This window comes from Hylobates moloch, unplaced genomic scaffold (genome assembly GCF_009828535.3).
Source record: "Hylobates moloch isolate HMO894 unplaced genomic scaffold, HMol_V3 SCAFFOLD_13, whole genome shotgun sequence".
NCBI classification, from domain to species: domain Eukaryota; kingdom Metazoa; phylum Chordata; class Mammalia; order Primates; family Hylobatidae; genus Hylobates; species Hylobates moloch.
Window position 1 is genome coordinate 1,960,184 of NW_026652288.1, and position 24,386 is coordinate 1,984,569.

The 24,386-nt window shown below is 43.6% G+C and overlaps 1 protein-coding gene across 15 annotated transcripts in view; it reads right to left on the minus strand.

Annotated features, from left to right (window-relative positions):
* Positions 1 to 24,386, minus strand: part of MYT1L (myelin transcription factor 1 like) — a 532,891-nt gene that overhangs the window by 481,359 nt on the left and 27,146 nt on the right. For 14 of the 15 annotated variants that reach the window (XM_032172073.2, XM_032172071.2, XM_058426325.1 and 11 more), the window contains one exon: positions 4,517 to 4,616. The exons of the other annotated variant lie outside the window; for it this stretch is intronic. The gene's annotated coding sequence lies outside the window, so the exon portion shown is untranslated. The remainder of the gene's footprint in view (positions 1 to 4,516; positions 4,617 to 24,386) is intronic. 15 annotated transcript variants of the gene reach the window in all.

Genomic DNA, 24,386 nt, shown 5'->3' on the forward strand with positions numbered 1-24,386 from the left:
GTCAGCAGACAGCACTTACGTGATTTATCTATTTAAGAAGCAGGACAAGTACATGGCATAAAGTCAAGGATAGGGTAAGAGGTAAATGAAACAAAAGCTTTGATGTAGAAAAATTATGTGGAATTTCAAATAGATGGATATAAGAAGTAGTAAAAACAGGTATCAGAAAAGGAGGAAATAAAGAAATAAACAATAAGTGTCATCAGTCAGAAAACATTAAAGTAAAAATTAAGAAAATTTGTATGAGCAACAAAATTCATTTGTGGACTAAAGTAGAAAGTGTTAGATTTTCTGAGAAGTTTTTCTCCCTATAAGGAGGATTTCAAGCATATACTATTCCTGCTTATATGTTGTCAAATTAGGTCATTTTAATGAATCCACCACAAAACACTAGTTAGACATTGCATACATACCCTGGTTGCATGGTTCACAGCTTTAGGCATTGTTGATTTGTTGCCATTGCTTTATTTCCTTGCATCTCAAAGTTGCCTTGGTAATAGGCATTATCTCTAAGACAACCAAGTGAACCAACTCCAAGAAACTATTTGGAGTGAAAAATTTGGAAGAGTAAAGGCTTTCACCTGCCCATTCCATATAAGACAGAAATGAGGAGCTGAGACTATGGGGTGCCTTTTAAACCGAACTAAACTTCTTCTATCCGCCCTTGTGCACATTAATAACGCTCTGCCTCAGGTCTCTCCTGCTGAAAATGGGGATGATAATGTTTCCTTCCCTAGTGTTATTTTAAGGAGGAAGTCAGGTAACACACGTCAACTTCATAGGACACGGCTGCAGTGCAGCAGTCTGTGCAGGGTGACCACGTGCGTGCAGCATTGCAGCAGGGTCAGACCCCATCAGGAGGTGGAGAGGAAGCTTCAACCAAACAAACCATAACTAACAGGCATCCAGAGCTCTGTGATTTAAAACCCAGAACCCCAAGCACAAAATTTCATCCTAAAATATTGTGGTTTAAGTCTCCTCAAAGATTTCTAACTCCTTTATTTAATTGATGAAGTGACCGAGGCTTAGAGAAGGCTGGTGGCTTGCCTGGGTGCGGCCATAGGGGACACACAAGGTTTTCCAGCTTTTGATGTGGGTTTGTTTTATACCAAATGTACACAACTGTGGTGATATGGTTTGGCTGTGTCCCCACCCAAATCTCATCTTGAATTGTAGTTCCTATAATCCCCACGTGTCATGGGATGGACCCGGTGGGAGGTAATTGAATCGTGGGGGTGGTTACCCCATGCCGTTCTCATGTTAGTGAGTAAATTCTCATGAGATCTGATGGTTTTATCGGGGGCTTTTCCTGCTTTGCTCAGCACTTCTTCCTGTGAAGAAGATGCCTTTCTTCAGCTTTGCCTTCTGCCATGATTGTAAGTTTCCTGAGGCCTCCCAAGCCATGCAGAACTGTGAGTCAATTAAACCTCTTTTCTTTATAAATCATCGGGTATTTCTTCATGGCAGTGTGAGAATGAACTAATACACGTGGCTTGACTTTTCATGTCATAACTAGTAATAGTGTGGGGCAAATGACTTTTGTTTTCTTTTTAATATAATTGTTGTGTAATATGTACAGAAGTGGGAGGAGTAAATGCCTGTGTCTTCCTGATTGATTGTAAAATTTTTTCCAGCTAGCTCATGTAAGTGGTCAACAACTGAGGCCAAAATGTATTGCTTTATAGAGATTTAGCAGACTTATATTAATGATCCAATTTTCTTGAATGAGGTGAACTTGTTAACTTGTATATTTAGAAAAACTATTATCAAATATTGAAAATAATGTCATATGAAATAGAAATTAGCCCATAGAACCTAGAACATGTTCTGAACATAGTAGATCATTAAAATATATGCATTAAATTGAATTGAATTAGACGTAGTCTGTATCTCTCCAGAGGCTGAAAGTAAGAACAACAGGTGCCTATTATAAAACTGAATAATATTCAAACCCTTGACACAATCCAACAATGGAATGAGTTGCCTTGTTGAGTTGTAAGCTATCCATTCCTGGAAATATTCAAGGAGCAAAATACCTAGGGGTAGGTCGCTTGGGGGCAGAAATGTTTCTGTAGTGCATTCTGCAGTTTAGTATAATGAACACAATCCTAGCTTTCTTTAATGGTAGTGGATCTCGAAATTCTCAGAGTTACACATCAGAAACAATAATGGCCACTATATTAAATTGCTCTACTGAGATTTCATTTTTAAAGTAAATGTATTATAATGCTTTTCATACCATGTATCAGAGGCTCAATATAAGCGTGGATTCTGCAACTAAAAGGTGGACTTCTCAAAAGCTGGGTCATGTTCTATCATTTACATATCACTACTGCCTCACACAATGTATTGCACGTAGTAGGTGCTTCATACATTGATTTAATATATGAACAAAAGAACAAAAGTGTCAGATTTTTAACTGAGTTTATGAGAATTTAGAAGATATTTTGAAATACATTTTTAGCCTTTACAAAACGAAATTTGTGCTATGAGATTAGTTTTTTCTTAAGGTTGAATTTATGACACTTCTATGTGTAATGGCAGACCATTCAAACATTGGATGGCTAGCTGTGTTTTCAATAGCAGAGGACATGCAGTGATATGACCACCCATAAAATGAAGCAGGATTGTAAAGATAATGCCCTTCTCAAAAGTCTCAAAATGTATATAGTCTTGAATCAAGCAATTCTACTGTGAATTTATCTTAAGAAAATCATTAACAGTGTGAAAGGTTTTAGGTAAAGAATGGTTATTAAAACCATGTTTATAAGGCAAAATTTTAAAAATCTAACTTATGAAATTACAATAGAGAATTGATGAAGTATATTTCAGTATATCCATAAAGTAGAATGCTAGACGAGGTAATGGAATAAAATAAGGTAACAGAAAAGTAGTTCTTCAGGCTACGTGCAGTGGTTCACACCTGTAATCCCAGCACTTTGGGAAACCCAGGCGTGCGGACCACTTGAGGTCAGGAGTTGGAGACCAGCCTGGCCAACATGGTGAAACCCCGTCTTTACTAAAAATAGAAAAATTAGCCAGGTGTGGTGGCATGTGCCAGTAACCCTAGCTACTTGGGAGGCTGAGGCAGGAGAATACCTTGAACCCTGAAAGCAGAGGTTACGGTGAGCCAAGATTGTGCCACTGCACTCTAGCCTGGGTGACAGAGCCAGACTCCATCCCCCCCCAACAAAAAAAGTAATTCTTCATACAGAAAGATACATATGATGCATAAAGGGAAAAAGGAGTAAAGAACAAATGGTACAGTTTGACCCATGTTAATTTAAAATCTTTTTGAAGACTGTCAAAGAAATCAGTCTTGAAGAATTTTAAACCAACATTCTACCGGTGGTTGTCACTGAATTTTTGAATTTCCAGTGCTTTAAAAAATTATATTATCTATTATTTTAATATTCTAATTTTTTTTACAATGGACATACACTAATTATGTAAAGAAAATAGAAGTTTAAAAACTTGGTCTCTCTGGCAGTTTGATGTTAATGCAAAGAACGACATTGAGATGATAAGTTGCTAAAGATATTGACACCAAAAGTAAGAGACTACAGAGATGAAGCCTTGAAAAGTATAATTTTTGAACCATTAAAAATTAGTTGTGCAGCAAATAGAGGACATTAGGTCCAACAGATTGGTTTATTTCTCAGTCTTCCTGGAAATCAAATTTGTAGCACTTCTCAATTCCACCCACACATAATTGGAAGAGAAAGTGAAGGCCACAGAAGCTGAGAGTCTGCTTCAAAGTCCCCAGGCAGTAAGGGCTGCTCAGACCTCGAACCTACACATGGTCAGGCAATGCTACTCTTTCATGCAGCTGAAAATTTACAGTTACATCCAAGATAGATTTCAAAAGGGATACAAATGATTCCCAAGGATGTGTGTCTATGGAAAAAGGAAACTACAGCCTCAAAATGGGGCTCTGATGGGAAGTAAGCTCTGAAGTCTGTGCACCTCTGGCTACCTGTCCAACCTCCCTCTGCCTCAGTTTCCTCATGTCTAAAAGGGATGGTGGCAACTTTCTTACAGGGTACTCAAGGGCTTCAAGAGAGCCAGCCGTGTCTACAATGTGACCTCACACGAAGCAGGCACTCAGGCTAAAGTGAGGGAGTAGGAGTGGGAGGAGTTTGAAATTCAGAAAATATCACGTAAGTATAACGAGAAGAATTAGGAAATTAAACATAACTGTATTTTTTTTGGATCAAGTTCTCTGCTTGGTTCAGTTCATTTATGAAATATTTAGATTATAGGCGATGCTTTCATCAGTATAAAGATATAAGAAAAAGTAATAGTTGATGTATGAACTTAACATGTATATATAATTGACTAGACAATGGCATACAACTGAAGCGTGTAAGCATTAAAAACAGCAAGAAATAACTGGTACAAAAGAACCCAATTGCCCGAATTCTAAATCAGTCATTGCCTTGTGAGTTCTGCTTGTTTTCAGGTACCTCCTTTACATTCCTAACACAAAGGTAAGGTCCCATTGCAATTCACATACCACACGCTGTGATCCCTCAAATGTCAATGTGGATTGGACAAACGTCCAGGCAACAGCTGCACACACCTCGTCCTTGGCTACAGCCTCCGCATGACCCGCCCTGCATGTAAGAGAAGAGGAAGAAATGGTTAATGGAACTGGGACTCTTTTCTCTTGAGTTAATGGGAATGGATAGTTTCCCTGCATCTTGAGCTATTCTCATTAAAGTATTGAAGGCCCCACACACACACAGCCACACTTGCTGAAATTTATCTAAGGAGTGGCCTTGGAGTTAGACACTTCTGCTGTATCTCCTCAAAATTGTAATTTTTTTTTTGTTTGAGACAGAGTCTTGCTCTGTCGCCAGGCTGGAGGGCAGTGGCGGGATCTCGGCTCACTGGAGCCTCCGTCTCCCGGGTTCAAGCGATTCTCCTGCCTCAGCCTCCCAAGTAGCTGGCACTACAGGCATGCACCACCACGCCTGGCTAATTTTTTGTATTTTAGTAGAGATAGGGTTTCACCATGTGCTACATTGGCCAGGGGTCAGGGTGGTCTTGATCTCCTGACCTCGTGATACGCCCACCTTAGCCTCCCAAAGTGCTGGGATTACAGGTGTGAGCCACCACACCCGGCCAAAGTTGTACTTCTTTTAAAATAAAATCTGTCCTTTAATAAAAATGAAAGAACAAGGTCAGTTGTGTGAAACTTGCGAGAGTCCCTAGGTCTCCGTCCTCCCTACAAAGTCTCCTAACCCAGGGAGATGAGCTGGAGGTGAGCTCCATGCCCAAAAGGCTGCTTGTCAGGCAGTGATTGCAGTTGCAAGAGAAGGTTCTGGACTTAGGGAGTGCATCGCGAATTGCATTACGGCAATGTATGCAGGTTCAATAAGGACCTCAAATGCAGCTTGCCTATCTAAGGCCATATCAGGACAAATGCCACAATGAAAAATAAGAGGTGTTTAAAAAACAGAAGTAAAGAAACACATGCAGACCAGGAAGTTTCCCATATTTCCTATTTCCTGGGTTCACTTGGAAAACTAGGGTGGTGGAAGAAAAGGACAATAATTCCTTTGGAACATTAATTCAACTTTTTCTACCCACTAACCATATTCATTCCAATTTTAGCAGTTCTGTGGGAGGAAAAATGAAACATGAAATTCTTCTATGCTTTCAACTTTGCATATCTCTTTACCTCTACCTGGAATGCCCTCCCCTTTCTGGGTCTTCCCAATCCTGCCTAGAAGCCACACTTTCTGTTTTGTGACAGGTTCCTGGTGACAGAGGAGCAGGGATCTTCATGGTAAGAGCAGCACACATGTCAATCACTCCCATTTCCGAGAATCCAGCTGAGGAGCTACATGCTAGGTCAGACACTGCAGGTTCGGTGTCTCTCTTAATCCTCAAAGTCGGCATCATTATTTCCCTGTACATCAGCTCAAGATGCTGCCTAACACCTGGAGACACAGAGCTAGAGCATGCCTAGCAGGGGTTCAAAACCAGCTCTTCCCAACTCGAGGGTGCTTTCTGCTGCTGCAGGCTAGCCTCCAGTTTCTCAGGCCCTCCAATCCATCCTCCAATTCTTTGTTCTTCATTCTTCTTCTTCTTTTTTTTTTTTTTTTTTTTTTTTTTGTGAGATGGACTCTCACTCTGTCACCCAGGCTGGAGTGCAGTGGCATGATCTCAGCTCACTGCAACCTCTGCCTCCCAGGTTTGAGTGATACTCCTGCCTCAGCCTCATGAGTAGCTAGGAATACTGGCACATGCCACCACTCCCGGCTAATTTTTGTATTTTTAGTAGAGACGGGATTTCACTATGTTGGTCAGGCTGGTCTCGAACTCCTGACCTCGTGATCCACCCACCTCGGCCTCCCAATGTGCTGGGATTACAGGCGTGGGATTACCGCACCCGGCCTGTTCTTCATTCTTCTAAAAGGAAACATCGAGCATTTGTGACATGCTTTGGCTCACACACAGAAACTTTCTCCTTTGCAGATAGAATTGATGACTCTTCCAGGACAATGTCATTCATTACTAAAATGTGGAGAGCATCTTAGATCATTTAAAATCAAATGAAATATATGTAAACTTTTAAAAGAAGTAATGCGGATATCAAGTTTCGAATGATTTCTAACAAATTGAAAAAAATAAAACACAGAACCCATTAGTAAACTTTTATGAGAATGTCTGGTCTTGGGATTTTACTTTACAACTGAAAATGACAATGAATTTAGTTTCTACTCGGGTTAAAGTGTACTTGCCTATTGTGAGTCAATAATAAATGGTCTAATGGGTTTAAGTGGCCCTGCATGGTTTGCTATACTTGGGCACAGCAGGAGAGATCATCTGTGGTCAAGGGTGCCAGCAACACATCTACCTAAAGCACCAGGCATTGGCTCTGGAGAACTATACCAGGACACAGCAGGCTTCCCTCCCCACACACCTGCACTTGAAAGGCCACCTGCAGAAGGTGGGAAGGGTGCACGAAATCACGAAGGCAGGGAGTGGCAGAGACTTAGTGTCAAAGCAATGTCACTAGGTCCTATTTCCCATTCTGTTATCATCACCTAAGAGAGGGAGACACAGATACACACACACGCACACACAGACACACACACACACACACAGATTTCATCTAAAGTTGCCATTGCTTTGAAGCCAAGGCGGGCGGATCACCTGAGGTCGGGAGTTCGAGACCAGTCTGACCAACATGGAGAAACCTCGTCTCTACCAAAAATAGAAAATTAGCCAGGTGTGGTGGTGCACGCCTGTAATACCAGCTACTCCGGAGGCTGAGGCAAGAGAATCGCTTGAACCTGGGAGGCAGAGGTTGCAGAGAGCAGAGATCGTGCCTTTGCACTACAATCCGGGCAACAAGGGCGAAACTCCGTCTAAAAAAAAAAGTATTTGAATCCTTTTTAAAAATTCAGATAATCCTCAAGGAGCTTACAAGACTTTAGGCATTAAATTTTTATGTGTTGAAAAAAATTGACTAGATGAAGTTATTTAATGTCAGGGCCATTATCTTTCAAACATTTTGTTAAGCATCACCAGCATCCTGGTGCAAAATTCTGGATGTAAGACCTGTTCAAATACTCAAAAGTAAGTGATTTACAGAAAATCAACTGGCATGAGTCAGTCCCAGTCTTTTTTAAAAAGTAAATCATTGAAAAAAAAATATAAGTACTGTATTTACTGAAGATGGGAAAGTGGCAATTTCAGGAGCACAGAGTGACTTTCTCATTTGCAAAATGAGGATAAAGGATTAGATCATCTTTAAGACTCTCCTTTTGACCTCTGAAATCCAGCTTTATTTCTCAGTAAGAGCTTGATCTTTTAAATTCATATGGATATTCTAGTTAATTAATAGTTATTTCATATAGTCTTTTAAACAAAGTTGTAATTATTTCTGTGTGGATATCACCACGTTTTAGGCAGAAGAGAAGCACTTGCCTTGCCATGGAAATTGTAATAGCAATGAAACTCAAACTCTATTAAGCCAGACTAACTCTACATGTCAGTTTGAAATTTGGAATTTAACCTACTGGAGATTTAAGTAGAGTAATAGCTAAACACAAGGCCTGACATTAAGAACTCTCTGGTGGGGTATACAGATCATTCTAGAATATTTACTCACGCTCTTTTTTGGCTTCTTCAGACAGACATCAGATTTATCCCTAGATAGATCATCTAGTCTCATTTCCTGACACACTATAATTCATTTCTAGAGACAGGGAAGATATATTTATAATGACCTAAAAGGACTATGTGCTAAGTACTAAATATGAATTGTCATTTAATCCTCACGACCAGGTAGATACATGATGACATCAGTTTTACAGATCACAGAAATGAGGCCCTGGGAAGCTACATCACTGGCCTAACATCACTTAGTTTGTCAATAGTAGAGTTGCATTTGAATCCTGATCATCTAATTTCTCAGCAAGCACTCTTAAATACCACACTCAAACCTCAATGAAATTAAAAGGAACTTTAAAAAAATTAGATCATCATAGGCCTAGACAGAGCAAAGTATTGAGAAGAACTGAGCAAAGTCTGGGTCCTCCACACCCATGCAAAGAGCAGGGCGTGCAGCAGCCTCATGTGCAGTTTACCTGGAAATGTGCCGTAAAGGTAAAATACACACAAGATTTGATCACAGCATGAAAACAATGCAAAATATCTCATTGATCATTATGTATTGATTGCTTGTTGATATTATCATATTTAGGTTAGATAGCTGTATTATTAAAATTAATTCCATCTGGTTCTTTTAATTATGTTTAACATTTACTGGAAAATGTAATATCACATATGTAATTCTTCCACTTGCATTATATTTATATTAGACAGTGCTGATCTAGAGTATCAGTTATCAGGTTAATTTTACAATGAGCTACACTTTGGATTTTTATCAGACTAGAGCCACATACATATGTTCAGCTTGAATACCTCCTTGCTGGAGAACAATATAACCCATTCAGTTCAGTCTCAGCAATGCCAGGCTTACATTCTTCTTCAAATCCATAGCTTCTTAACTCAAAGTTACTTAATAATAAAAGTTATTTTCTCCAAGATAATTATCCTGTTAAAAATGTTCTACCCTTCAATATAAGCCAGAGGCTTGCATATTAAGTAGCTTTTCTGCAGGCTTCTGCAGCTCATGATGTCAGAGGTAGGTCAAGATTCCTTATCACCAAACGGAGCCCATGATGACACTTGTCAGGGCAGACAGAATCCTCTACTAAAGGCAGAGTAAGACTGAAGACCACAGAGGGTGATGCCTGTCCCTTAACCCTGAGAAAATCCCAATAGGTGGCCCTATCCGGCTAAGGTGGGAATATCCTGTATTAATCACACTGCCAGATAGGTTGAAGCTTTATTGCATGTTGGCCAAAAAGCTTTATTGAAATGCACTCAAGCTTACTTATTTATAATTTTTAGGCTTTTACTATTTTACCCCATATTACAAGCACGGTAGTAGTACAGTGGTTCATACCGTTAATTAAAAATAATTTTTAATTTGCTGATTATCATTTTTTCAGGCCTGTCTAGTCTCATATAGAGAGCTAATTTTTACATATATCTTATAGAAAAGCTGGGCTTACATAAAAAATATCTGCAAATATGTAAGCATAAAGCAACAGCCTATATAACAATAATGAAGAAACATTACAACCTGCTAATCGCTGTGTTAACTTGAACAGTCATCCTTCCATAAGGCTGAAATAAGAAGAGCCCTTGTACTGCTGCTTGATCTTCTGCAAATAAATATAACTCCCCCTCAATGGTACCACCCATGGAATCAAAACAGGCTCAGTGGAATAGAACCAAAATCCTCTCTAACTGGGGTGAGTGCATGACTGATACTTTAAAGCATTTGATATCTGAGACATTAGGTGAGTTTCTTAGTATTTCCTGAAGAAATTATTTTAAGTGATTTAGATGTGGATCCAATTAATAGCCACAGTCATAAATCCCCAAAATCCAGCTCACCTGTGTCATGGCATAAACAGGGCTTCACTTCAGCACTGGCAGCAAGGGCAGGTTCCCAGGAGGCAGATCCCAGGAGGTGGAGGAAGGAGAGGAGAGTGTGCTGAGAGGAAATATGCTCCCTGGGGAAGACCTCCCCATAGCAGGGCTGGGATCTCCAGCGGGAGTCTGGGTGTTTATGTTCTGACACTGGCCTTGGCAACTCAGCATCACAACGCTGCCACATGAGCTCCTGATGTCAGCCACACAGCCACAAATTGCAGGACACGGGCAGAGAAGCAGTAGAGAAAGTGAGAATTTCTAGATTCAAGTCTAGAACCTTGTCTTGGAACTGTGCTCTGTATATCTGAGGGCCCCATGGTCACCCCAGCCTCTGATGGAGCAAACGTTTATCTGCAAGGAGAGGGAGCTGGGGAAGGCCCAGAGCCCTGGCTTCCACTTCCGCCTGAGGAGCGAGGCCTTCGTCTGCTTTCGTTTTTTAAAAGGTTCTTTATTAGTACAAGTCTGAAGTCACTGGATGACCTCATCTCAAAGACTAGGGTGCTGTGTGCTTTATCACGTGCTCTATAGCAAGAACATGTTATACTCATGCAGTTTGTATAATTAAAGGACTTACATTTTAAGGAAATACAACACTGGTGTGGGCATAAAGATAACAATGAAGAAAAACAGTCATTAAAACTTAATTGCTCATCACACGTGCCAGCCAAGTGGAAGAACTACAGGTTAAAATGACAGCATTCTGTTAGCGTCCACCCCTCCAGTCCACACATACACACACATGCTCTGACGTAGAGGCAGGAAAATAACATGGTTTAAAGATGCGATTCCTGGACCTGGTTGCATATTCCAATTACCTGGGACCTTCGAAAAGGCACTGACCCCTGCCTGCAGAGACACTGATCCAATGAGTCTGGGGGTGAGGCCCAGGCATCAGTATGTGTTTTAAAGGTCCCCTGGCGATCCTGATATGCAGCCAGGGCTAAGAAACACTGGCTCAAAAGAAATGCCCAGAACTAGCAAAAGAGTGTCCAGATTTTGAATTACTATTCTGCTAGTTCTTAGCTGTATGAACTTCACAACACAATCACTTCTCCATTAGATAAAGAGGAAAAAAGATAAAACATTGACAGCACCAGCCCACTCAGCTTCTAGGGCCGTTACAAAAATCAATTTAGATTATGCAAGGGAAAGTCTAGGTAAAAAAATAAAACTCAGTATAAACTATGTTTTTACTTAAGGAAGAACTCAGGGCAACAGTAAATTCTCCTATGCTGAGAACCCTGAGACAAAGCACAGAAGCAGGGTAAGAGGCGAGAATGATGAAAAAAATCAGAAAAAAAGGGTTGTGATTCTGGGTTTTAGCTACAAAGCCACCGTACAGCCTTCCTGCCTTCTGACTATGAAACCAGTGATTTGTGATTTGAGCTGAAATCTCTTCACGATATAAAATGAAAATGTTCTGGACTCGGGACAATTAGCTAGATAAGCCATGATTTTACAGGTTGGAGCTGGAACTGAAGCCCCATGCCTGCCCATGACATCAGAAGAAGATTTAACCTACAGGCATTTACTCCCCGCGGAAATGGAAGAGGTGACTCTTGGGGATGGGAGGCAAGAGACTGGCCAGCAGGAAAGCGTCCAGATCTTTGTCCTGAAGAAGCTCATCACACAAACTGGAAGGTGAAAATCAAAAGCGACATATTTGCTCATGGGACAAATAAGAGGAAGCCGCTCCGTTCTAAGGAGACAGGGTGCGTGATGGGTTCTGAGTCCCGGCGCCCCGGCCTGTGTGGAAAGTCGCGTAGGGTGGGTGCGGTTGCAGGTGGACAGCAGCCTCCCTCGCCACGTGCAGCCGCCGAGCCAGCCCGGCTCCCCGACCCACGCACCCTGTGCCCCCAGGTGCCAGCTCTTGCATTACAGGAGCCCACATGACCGGGTCTGAAAAGAACCTAAAAGTCATTGTCTCACCGAGTATTTGACAATTTTTAGCATTTCTATTCACAGCCTAGCTTTCTCCGGAGCATCTCACGAGACGTCAGAGTGCGATTCTAAGAGTGCGGAGGAGCCCTGGACAGCCCGCAGGTGCAGGGCGGGGCGGGTGGCTGTGCCCGGGCCGAGAGGAGCGGGTGGGCCCGACTGCCCATCCAGGGCGCTGCTCTCTGAGCCTGGGCCTCAGCTGCGTGGGCTCTGCTTCCCTCTGTTGGTGTGGAGCGGGAAGGAAGGAATCTTCCCAGGCAAAAGGGGCAGCGAGCAGGGCAGGTGGAGACTCTGCTGTCCTCAGGTGCAAGAATTCCTGCGGAGTGACTGGGGGCGGGCGCAGGGCCTGCAGCTCTGGGGACCGTGGCTCAGGACAGACTGAAGTCTGCCCTGCTCAGCCTCTCCTGAAGCTGAGTCGGTGCCGCTCAGGCCGGCCTGCCGCCTCCTGGGTTTGGGATAGCAATTCTATTCCCAGACGTTACATGAAAACAAACCCGAAATTGGAGAAAAAGTCCTTGTGAAATGCATAAAAGACTTAGGCTTGGCTATGGAAAGAACTGTTGGGAAAATTCCCCGCTTTGATTTCCTTTGCTATTTTTTATTTTCTTGTGGATGTCAGGACTCTATGTTGCCCTCAGCAGTGGCACGGTTTCTGGACAGGACACTGCAAACCCAGAGGTGGCTCGTCAGCACTCGGGGACAGCCTCCCATCCCTGTCGGGGCTCAGCTCGGGGCCCTGCCGGGACAGGTGCACAGATATAGCCGTCTGTGTGGCCCTCACGGTCCCAGCCTCGGGAAGCCACATTGAGAACACTGTGCTCAAGTCACACAGAGAGCAAAGTTTATATTTGTAAATTTAAAAAAGACGAAGTGGTTCTACATCCCGATGTCCCAAGCAAGTTTGCTGCCACGAAATCAGACGTATTGGATAAACTGTATCTGACAAACTATTCTCCCTAATTTATTTTAACCCCAAGTCTGTACACAGAGCAATCAGAAAGACATTTGGGATAAGGAGAGTGGGATAGGAGAGGAACGGATCTGTGGAAATCGGTGAGACGGGGAACCAAGGCACGCTCTTTTCCCTGAAACACACTCTGCAAAAGAACATTTTCCTCTGTCTTGCATGTTGATGTTTCATTTGCAAATTCTGCTTACAGAGAAAATCTGAAGTCATAGAGGCAGCATCAAAAAGATAGAGGCTCTAGATCTGGGGCCAAGACAGCCACCCTGGAGGCATCTGGATCCAGATGATCCCAGCTTAGCGGCTCTGGGAGGTGAAGCCTCAAAACCATCATTGACATCAGGTGCCACTGGCCTCTTGGGGCCTTTACTATGGCAGCTGTGTCCGTCTTCTATGTAATCCAAAGGGCTGAGGAATAAGAAAAAGAACAAGAACAGCACCGAGGAGGGAAAGAAAATGCCTGTGTATTCTTAGGGGAGCCTGCCAAGTGCACTAAGGAGAAAGGAAGGGTGAGGGCTTCAGAGCTCTGTCCCCAGCACCCAGGTACTACAGAGAGAGGGAGGACCTCATTCCCCATTCCCCCACGCTGACTGTGCTCCTGTGAGGACAGACAGCCCTCGGTTAGAGGCAGGTCTGCAGGAGCAGGGCGTGGAGGGTGACGGTGAGCACTGCTACCGCACAGGTGGAGCTGGGTTTCCCTCGGAGCTTAGAAGGACGAAGGCTTCCAGGTGAGGGGCCTGAGGGGGTCCCCGGGGAACAAAACACACCCCTGAGGAAGTAGTAACTGGTATAAGATGGTGTGTCTGTGTCCCTTAGGTGGGCAGGGCCAAAGCTTCTGCCTGAGGCTGCCCTGGCCCTTCGGGGAAGCACCTGCCCCTCAGCCTGGGGCAGGAGGTGGACACCAACCCCCAGGCGCAAGACCGGCCTCCTCCCTCCTCCCAGCTCCTCTGGAGTCAGACGGTTTTGAAAATGCACACAGCAGAAGGAAAGATGTGGGACGAGATCCTTGGAAGGAACTCAGGCTTGTTCATGCCCAGTTCCAAGAACGCCAGCCTGCTCCGTGCTTGGCGCGCCTCTGAGGGATGCTTCTGGATATTATCGGCCATGGGAAGGCAATGGCCACCAGCACGGGGGGCAGGACAGGGCCCCCCACATTCAGTGGAATTGGATGGTCTTGCTTTAAAAAGTAGTGGGGTGAATACAGAGAAGAGTAAAGAGGAAGAGAAAAAAAATCTGGGTTCCAAAAGATACCTTCATCTATCAGTGTAAAATATTAAATTATGGTGACAGCTCAGACCCTGAGGAACGAGGAACATGAGAATGGCCGAGAGACAAGCATGGTTGGTCACAGGTGACAGTGAGCGACTCACGGGTGGTGCCCCGGTCACTCGACTCTGCTTAGAAAGCAACTGGCCATCCGAGGGGAGCCCTGTGGTGAGGGGAGCCCCTGGCATCCTCTCAACTTACGCCAGGCCCCAAGCACAACAAAAGCCTGGCTGTCCTTGTTGCATATCTTAGGATGGTTTCAATTTAGAAAGAATGGGGGAAGAGAGTTGGCAAGGACTGAGATCAGATGAATTTTGACTTGAGCTCAGCACAGCATCACCCAGAAGCCGCGTCTGATGCCCGCGCCTGATGCAGTTCATCTGAGGCCAGGGAGCCCAGCAAGGCTCAGCTTCAGCCACTGAACACATGCTGGAGACTGCACTGCCATTCGAGACGCGAACGGAAGGAGGAAAGAGAGGGCAGACAGTGAAGTCGGAATTACCTCATTCTACACATGAGACCAAAACCCAGTTAAATCTGCTTCACTTTCCGCCTGTTCTTTTTACTGGGGAAGCTGAGGGTATCTAAGTCACATGTAACTAGGAATAAACATTCAGCCCATTATTACTCAAGTGTCAGCTGATGCTCATTTCACCATTTACCTTGTAGAAGAAATCAATTATTAAGTATCTGTTGAAAGCAATAGTGTGTGCAAAGCCTTGGGGAGGGTACTGTAGAAGACATTATGTTACATTATATTGTACAATAGTCCCTGTCCGCAAGAAGCTAACATTCCGGATAGAGAAGCAATCAGTGTGCATAAATGAGATCAATAATGTGCAGTTAAAAGGGATGTTCTTTTTTTTTAGGTGGTGATCTCCCCTTCGATCTAGGTATTCAGGCAGAGACCGGATCAGCAGGTGAACACCAGTAAAGATTTCCGGAGAATCCCTGAATTAGGAGAGATGCTGGATGGTGTGAAATCTATGATCCGCCTTTCCTGATCACAGTCAGTGATACTAAAGCGTGCTGAGGCTTTGGAGCAGATGTGATAGGAGCTCAGGAAAGAGGAAGCTGAGACAGAGGAGCCAGGAGCGGAGCTCTGTAGCCCGAGTGTGATCCGATGGGAAGAGACAGATGAGGAAGGGCATTCCAGGCCGAGGAAACTGGTATCACGCTGCACTGAAGCCAGGCACAGGGGCAAGGGCGATACACATGGGACAGGAGGTCTCCTGAGAACCACTTCCTCTGCTGGGTGCTGTCCACTCAGTAAATTCTATGCTGTGAGGCCACAGAGCCAGACAGCTTCTTTTGCCACCCAGCTGTGTCAAGAGGTTCACCCTGAGCATCAGTGCTTTGCATTATGGGGACAGAAAACCAACCCAAAGGGAATGTGGAGAGTGTGGGGGTGGGGGCAGAGGAGGTGCAGAGAGAGAGAGAGAGAGACAGAACGAGAGAGAGACAGAGCGAGAGAGAGACAGAGAGAGACAGAGGACGTAGACAGAGAGACAAGGGATGGGAGGCAGCAGAGAGAGACGGAGAGAGGCAGAGGAAGAAAGGAAGAGAAAGAGAGAGAATAATAAAGCTAGAGAGAGAGAGAGAGAGGTTGGGGGGAGGAGAGAGAGGCAGAGAAAGAGAGAGAAGAATAAAGCCAGAGAGAGAGAGATTCCAAAGGCTGGCAACCCAAATACATACAATCAAGCAACCCAAGAGCGGAGTTACATTTTAAAAACTCAGCAGGATAAATATAGAAAATATAGACAATTTTATTCTATTTTTCAAGGAGGTGCCTATAAACCAAGCCAGAGCCAGTCAAAAGGAAACCCTGGGTGGTTGAGAAGCTTTGCTATAAAAGTCACCTGAGGTGCAGCTAAACTTTCTCCTGTCACTGCTCCTGAAACAAAAGCTATTTAAGAGGCAAGAGGAAAGAGTGCCTTTTAAAACAAGTGGAAGAAGAAATTGATTCCAAAGAGGCCACTTCTCTATTAAACAATGCTTGGCCTGTTTGGTAAAGTGTCACTAGTCCCATTTAGATCATTTATTTTTTTTTAAGAGAAAAAATGTGATTCACAGTGACAACTATTTCCATTTTGAGGGTTTTTCCTTTTATTCAAGAAATTAAAAAACATAAAGCTTTGTAATTAATATCAAGATTTTTTGGGTATGGGCATGGTATATGCTTTTTATTTCTGTCTTAGTATTTCAGCAGTGGAGCAGATGTTTTGTTTTTTCTAGAAATGCTGTCTGGCTAATGTCATTAACTCCAGGAGAAGAGAGAGTGGGAGTTAGAGTGAGAAAGGGGTGTGTGGGCTCTGTCAGTGGTACCTCAGGGTCAGTGGGGACACAGAGAGGAGAGATACTTCAGGAACAGGTGCTGCCTCCTGCTGCCCCAGGGCACCAGGCGTCCCTCTAGTGAAGAGAAGCTGGTGGATGGTCTCGGCCTGGAGACACCACACAGTGCACTGCGTCAGGAGCGAGCCTGGCCTCTTTGTGGGCAGGTCACAACCAGGCCTCACTGGTGTGTGCAGGGCTGGCCAGCACCCCAGAGGCTCCTCGTGGCAATGCCCCTGGTGCACAGAAAACAAATGATGCTCGCTTTAGCCCCAGGGCAGTGCCAACAGCAGCTGGGCTAACACCCCCTTCCCAGGTTTCTCTGCAGGAAGCTGGAGGACCTTTTGGGGCCAATTGGAACCACCTGCCTTCCCAGGTTTCTCTGCAGGAAGCCAGAGGACACTTCAGGGCCAACTGGAACCACCTGCAATGCCCCTGCTTCAAGGGAGGGCCAGCGACAACACAAGTATCAGGGGACCTCCCGCCTTTGCGACGTAGAATGCACACCACCCTTACCCATGGCTCCGCTCTGAGTCTCTGCTTCCAAGGCTTCTCAGTGAAGTTGTGACCGTTGGAGGTTTTGAAAATGATTTCTGATCTGAGTCGTTTCTTCCTGCTCAGCTCAAGTAGGAAGCATCATGAACTCACATTTGAACATTCCTAACTACAGGATGGCATGACGGGGGACCGCGTGTGGGGTGGAAGTTCAAGTGGATGGAACGCCTGCACAGGGGCGTAAGCCAGGCCCACCAGGAGGAGACTCTGAGGTTAGGGCTTCGAAACCCGGCAGAAACCTGCTGTCTATTACCAGTACACAACATTCCCACCGAATACATGCTTTTCTGCAGACGGATCATGGCATTCATACTTATTTCCCCCCGGAGACAGGTTTTAAGATTCCTACCATTCAAATGCGTCACGCCTGTCTCCGCTCTCCCCTTGGCCGTGCCAACAGTTGCATGTGCCACTCAGGATGCCCAAAGGCATTCACTCCAGAAGGTTCCAGGGACTGCTCAAGGAAGAACAAATGTGTCCTTTCTACAGCACGAAGCATTGCCCTCCTCCTTCTGCCCTCCCAGGGAGGGAGGACGGCCAGGAAAATAAAGGGAATGTCTTTGGGAGCCAGCTGAGGAAAGAAACAGGGGTCCCAAATTTTGGTAAAGCAAAACCACTCTGCTCTCTCCCTCTTCCCACAAAAAGGAATATTGAGGATGCCTGTGCCCTTCATTCTCACTGACACCTGCTTCATTCTCTGCGTCCACGCCACTTAAAATTACGCAACGAGGACCCGAGAAGAAAGCCAGCTTCACAGCTGGGGTTAATTCTAGAAGAAAACTAGGAGAAGCAAACATCCACAAAACATCCTTAACTTGCTCAGCCCCTGGTGCCCTAACAAAGCTATGCTGTGAGGACCAGTTTGTTCTCTGATTAAACCTGGATTTTATTAAGCCTGGCTTTTATTTTTGGGCTGAAATAAACACAGAAACACTTGATTTGCAAACCACTGACACAAACACATTTCCCAGGAGCCTCAATCATGGGCCTCTGAGGACCATATACCTGGGAGATTCTGGAAGGATTTGGATCTGACACTCAGGATCATATCCTCTCTGAAGAGACATGATAGAAGTACAAAAACTTCAACAGTGAAAACTTATGTGATAAGTAATGCGACGAGAGACCATTCGATGAAGCTTAAAGTCTGAACATTCTTCTGGCGTGGATCTGTCAGGGAACTATTCCAGCAGGAGGAATATTTTAGTTTAACACATGGCTTTACAATAATAATCTACTAGATGCCATGAAGAAGCAGGCCACAACAACACAAACTTTTATAAATTTTCATTCAAAGTGAACTTGTCTCTAAAAAACATAAATACGTAATGTGATAAATAATACCTTGAAAAATAGATACCTTAGATTCTGTTATCCATATTTACACACCTGAGTTCTGGGAGGAGTAAAATAAGATAATCTGTATTCAGGGGAACATGAGCTTCCACAAGTCCCTGTGCCACCAGCAGCTTCCTGGTCCCAGTGTCAAGAAGCACAAGACACTGCATGTTCTCGTGGGAGGTGGCAGGCTCATTGAAGTTAGCCAGAGCTGCCACATGTCCCGCAGTGCTCGGGAACAGTCCTCTCACTCGCTCCACGGTAACTCTGTGTTTATTTATTTATTTTATTATTATTAGTTTTTGAGACGGAGTCTCGCTGTGTCCCCAGGCTGGAGTGCAGTGGCACCATCTCGGCTCACTGCAACCTCTGCTTCCCAGGTTCAAGTGCTTCTCCTGCCTCAGCTTCCCAAGTAGCAGGGACTACAGGTGCGTGCCACCACACCTGGCTAATTTTCTGTATTTTTAGTAGAGATGGAGTTTCACCATGTTAGCCAGGATGGTCTCGATCTCCTGACCTGGTGATCCACCCGCCTTGGCCTCCCAAAGTGCTGGGATTACAGGCGTGAGCCACTGCGCCCAGCCAACTCTGTGTTTATTAAACAGGGGCATGACTTGTTCATGAAACCAAAAGGCTTGGGTTCCTCTCCAGGGACTTGGCACTAAGCATTTCTCTAAGGTGGAGCACCCATCAATGTGTGGAGATCCTGGCTCTACCTGACAGCAGCCTGGGCCATGATCTCCCCCTGGTGCCTCGTGGCCCAGGTGAGCCGCCAGCAGGGACCCGTGTCAGAGGCCACTGGAGAGCCCCATGGATGCCTGCAGGCTGGCAAGCCAGGACTCCAGTTCAAACTGGTGTGGGCAGGAGGCCATGCTTGTGATTTGGAAGCCTGAGTGTGCACCAGTCAGTTCGGGATGGTGATGTGTGAGGGGAGGGCTGGGAGCTGGGGTTCGTGTTTGGAAAGGGAGGTTTGCTCCTTCACTCAAGATACGCAGCTAGAGGTTGCTGCCATTCTTACAGCCTTTCTCAGTGCCTACGAAGTACGATACACTCCTGGATGTCTTCCTAGTGAAATCACAAGTATTCAGGACATTGCAAACCTCAAGCATCCGAACTGTTAATCACGTGTTTTTCTTCAGCTCTGCTTGGTGCTGACTGATCCATCCTCAGAAATGACAGTGAGAGATTCTTACTCACAAAGGAGAGGAGCGTTTTATCCAAAATGATTTTTTAAAACATCCAGTCTCATTACAAACTTTTTCCATGTCATCATAATCTTTCACTTGTCAGATTCCCAAATCTTACTTTGGCACCAGACCATCTTCCACCAGCCTGCTGATGTATTGTGTCCTTTTAATTAACTTTAAAGCAAAGGAAAAAAAAATCAATACCGTTTGGTATATCAATGACTTAGAAGTCATTCCCAAGCTGTTTAACCTGGCCTCAAGTTCGCGTATTATTATGAAACACTGGAATGCAGCAGTAAGGCTTTATATCAGGAAAAAACACAAAACACGATTCCATAAACACATAAACTCAAAATTCTCCTGTGAAAATGTGTCTTCTTTGTGCCTAATGATGACTTATAAGTTACTGGAAGTAAAACTGATGTGTTTCAACCTAAAGACATTCAAATAAATATGTGTTTATGAAAACATGTATAATTGGATACACGTGAGTAGAGGGATTTGACTTCTGATTGCCTCTGGAGTTCCTTTTACTTACTATGGAGAAGATCGCATGCTCATATAACCTAAATAACTTTAATCTCTTTGTTTCATAAAAAACAGTGGAAGCAAAGCAGTATATTGTTTCTAATACTCAGCTTTCAGGCTTGTATAATCAGTTTTAGGTGGTTCACAATTGTTCACAAACTGATTGTATCAAAGTTCAACAAAATGTGAACATGGCGAGAATCTCTCTCTTCACATCTCATTAGTGTGAGGCACATATTTCTTGAGGTAATTTACATAGTCACATTCTCCCAGCTTCAACAATACTCCATATATGAAGCACGGTTTTCCAAATGATAATAGTGACACTGAAGTATCGTTTTTCTCAGCAAGGTGATGCTTTAAAAGAACTTTGTCCCATGCGCATTTTGAGTTGTCTAACTTCTGGTAGCATGGGAGGAGAGGGGAAGTGGACGTTCTCAAATCCATGCGATTATTCTTAGTGGATTCATAGAGTTGGCTGTGCAAGCTTTCTTTGATTCACACACTTACACAGCCGCCTGGGGCTGGGCATCTCTCTTCACATCTTAGTGGTCATCAGAGCAGAGATCAAGAAGGCTGTGTGCCCGTCTTCCACTCCACCAGGAAAACTAAGTCCTGATTTTTGCTGTGCCATAAAACGCCCACTCTCCTGCAGGAGCGACTGGTCACAGCAAGCACTCTTGGCTGTGCCCCATTCTCTGTTCCAATCCTCAGGAGACAACATGGAAGCCTACATTTACATGAATCCAGCGAGTGTTCTGTAAACCCAGACCTTTCGCTCTGTGCCGGCCTCGCACTTTTCTCTTTGCTCTTGTGCAGCCCAGTGTTTCACCCTCCATTGCCCTCTTCTTTGTTTCCAAGACTCTCCCTGCCTCTGTCTCTGTCTTTTTTCCTCTCTGTGTTTCATTTCCTCTCTATATAAGGAACTTTATTTGAAACAGACGTGGCGAAAACTCTCTTTGCTCTCCTATATACCCTAGTTCACATATGTAGGTGGACACATTCATTTTTTCATCACCTTATTAGAAAGCATTCAACTCACCTTTTTCAGCCTTACTATGTGTCAGGCACTGCCCTCAGCATTTCGTTATAAGAGAAAATAAAACAAAAATGGAAGGATTGGTCAATATAGCCATTCTAAAAGTTTTCTTTAATTAAAAATTTAAATATGGGCCTGGCGCAATGGCTCATGCTTGTAGTCCTAGCACTTTGTGAGGCTGAGGCAGTGGGATCACTTGAGGCCAGGAGTTTGAGACCAGCCTGGGCATTATAGTGAGACCCCATCTCTACTAAAAAATTTAAAAAGTTAGCCAGGCATGATGGCACCTGCCTGTAGTTGCAGCTACTCAGGAGGCTGAGGCTAATTGCTGGAGCCCAGGACATCAAGGCTGCAGAGAGCTACGTTTGCATCACTGCATTCCAGCCTGAGCAACAGAGACCCTGTCTGTCCAAAAAAAAAAAAAAAAAAAAGAAGAGAATTTAAATATGGTCATATCATAGAGATTCACTACTGGACCCAAATATTCAGTTCATGTGAATTTGATCAAACATAAAATTTTAGCTGTATATTATGTGTCAGGCACTAAGTTAGAGTTTGTTGATACAACTGTAAAGAAAGCATGATTCAACGTCTATAAAGGAGGGCAGGCTCATCAATGGCACTCTTTCTGTTCCAAAATTTATATCCACAATGGGCTAACATTGCCATGATCAATTACCTTCAAAATACATTAAAATAAGTCCACTTCACCACTGGTGCAGAAAATGCACACACAGACAATAAAATAAACTGATACCCATTATCCATCCATTATTTCCTCAAATGTGAAACATGGCAGAATATTGAAATAGAAATTCATTCTGCAAACAGGTGCTCCAATTCTGGACTAAAATTTTAGTAGATAGATGAGTAATTACCTAACTTATTAGTCAGTGAATGCTGTCTAAATATCCAGAAATTTTTGGACCAATCGATTTAAAAATGCACAGAAGTGATCTTATGATTTTGGTTTGTTCTTTTATGTGAGTTTGTTCATCTATATAAGGTGAGCTTTGAAAATGTGGGGCCACTTTTCCTTTGAAATGGTGAGGAGGAGGGGTTGCTATACTTCTATTTTTGCCAGATCTCAAGAAAAACTTGACTGAGATGTCAAATTGCAATGACTATGCCTGCCACTAAATATGCTGATATATGCACATTCCTGTGGCGGATGTCTGCTTACAATGAACAATGAGTTCTTTCCGTCCCTAGAAAGATAGACAGCTTTGTGTGCTCAAATGGCTGGGATCGAACAAAAAGTGGAAACCTGATCAAATTCTTGTAACTCTTAGAGAATTTAAATGGGCTCTTTTGTCTCATTTAAAACTTTGCTGAAACCCAAATTATTAATTAGATTGTAGACGTGGTAATGTGCAATAATGGTTTGATGCGTGAACAAAGTCCTTGAGAGGGGCCAGTTGACTGTGGTAAGGAGTAGTATTTTTGTTATAATGAAGAAGCAAAGGCACTTTTGGCTTTTAGTACTAGTCATGAATAGTGTTTGATCATAATCAACATTGAGTCCCTTTTGCATAAATGCATGTATTTATTTTTAGTCATTCAATAAATTATTCAACTTACATTTACTCATCATCTACTATTGGCCAGGGAGTAGTCAATCAGGCTCCATTTTTAATTCTAGGTTAAAAATGGGAAAAAACCAACAAGGATAATAGTAGTCATCATAGTAATAGTTTGCAGATACTCTTTATGTTTCACAAACATTATCTTGTTGTATCCTGGTGATCACCTTGATCAACATAATGTTCAGCATCATAGGTGGATATGCAATGTCCAGTAACAAAAGACTTGTTGAAAAAGCGGATCGCTCAACTTTGAGTGGCCATAGTCCCACGGCATGCTCGGCTTGGTGGGCCGAGCCCTGTAAGTCTTGTCTTCCACGGGGGCACCTTTACTTCTTACTGAGGCCATGCCCTCTTCTTCCTTTATACCCCAAAGGCACCCAGCACCATTATCAGTACAGACCAGGAGTCAGCCAGTTCCTGCCAACTGATGCTTATTTTCCAAACATATACAAAGACAATGTAGTCAAAACGTCTTAAAATCACACGTCACTGTTTGTTACAGAGTCTCCCTGCTCTCTTAATCCCGCTTGGGTCTGGATGAGGGATCCAGTCATTAGGGCTGAGATTTATTTTAGCCGCAGGAGTGCACTTAGGCAGCGTATGGACTGTGTTCAGGCAGTTCTCAACAGGCCCCACTGGATAGCGCACACTGGATAGAGGACACCATGTTAAGAACAATTCATTTACCCATAGAAACCAAGAGGAGACGTTTAACACCGAACAAACCAAGGGCCGGGGGGAGGGAAGCAGCTTGTCTGAAAATGACCACAGTTCATAGTAGTGTTAGTAAAAGAAACCATTGCCAAGGATAGCCACCTTCCTTCTCAGAGGACAACGTATGTAACGCGACATTCAAGGAAGAATCTTCCCCGAGTTCTGCTGCCCACATTGAAAAACATCAAGCAACACATCACATCAAAGTGTCCTGACTTAACCACAGTTGTCCCAACTGCGGGCAGTTGTCAGCAATCCCAAGGTTTCTGTTTTATATTTCTCATTAGAAGGGTCTCTCGAAGACCCCTTTATTCCAGAACAAATATTTGAGTGAGGATTATGTGGAAACAAGAAACAAAAAAGACATTGAAAAATAAAGTGAGAAGCTATAGCTGTACAAGATTTAACAAAATATTAACAAATTCACTATTTAAATTCCAAATCCATCTAAAAATTAAACAAATATCTACAGATCACCAGAAAAATCCATATGGTGGAACGTAACACACTTAACTCATAATACACATTCTCCAGGGGATACAGTCTGGTGGTGGGTGAAGTAGCAAATTCATTAGCAAGTAGCCTGAAAAGTTATGTAACTATGTTAGGTAAGTGAGTGGTGTAGATAAGACTAGCTATTGGGATAAGAGGAGGCAGACCTTTAAAGGATAGGTAGGGCTTAGTAGGGGAAGAGTAACATCAGCTGGACTCTGAAGTGAGGATGATGACTTAAATCTCTCTCTACAGTCCACACCAAGTGTCTTGTCTGTGCTAATGATCCTCATCATCCTCTTCATTTTTATTTAATAATGAGCACTAGGTAACTTTTCTTTTCTTCCTTAATCTTTTAATCCTTTTTAGCTTGCTCATGGTGAAGTTTCAGGAAGCAGGTTGCTGCTCTGTGTCTGTATCAC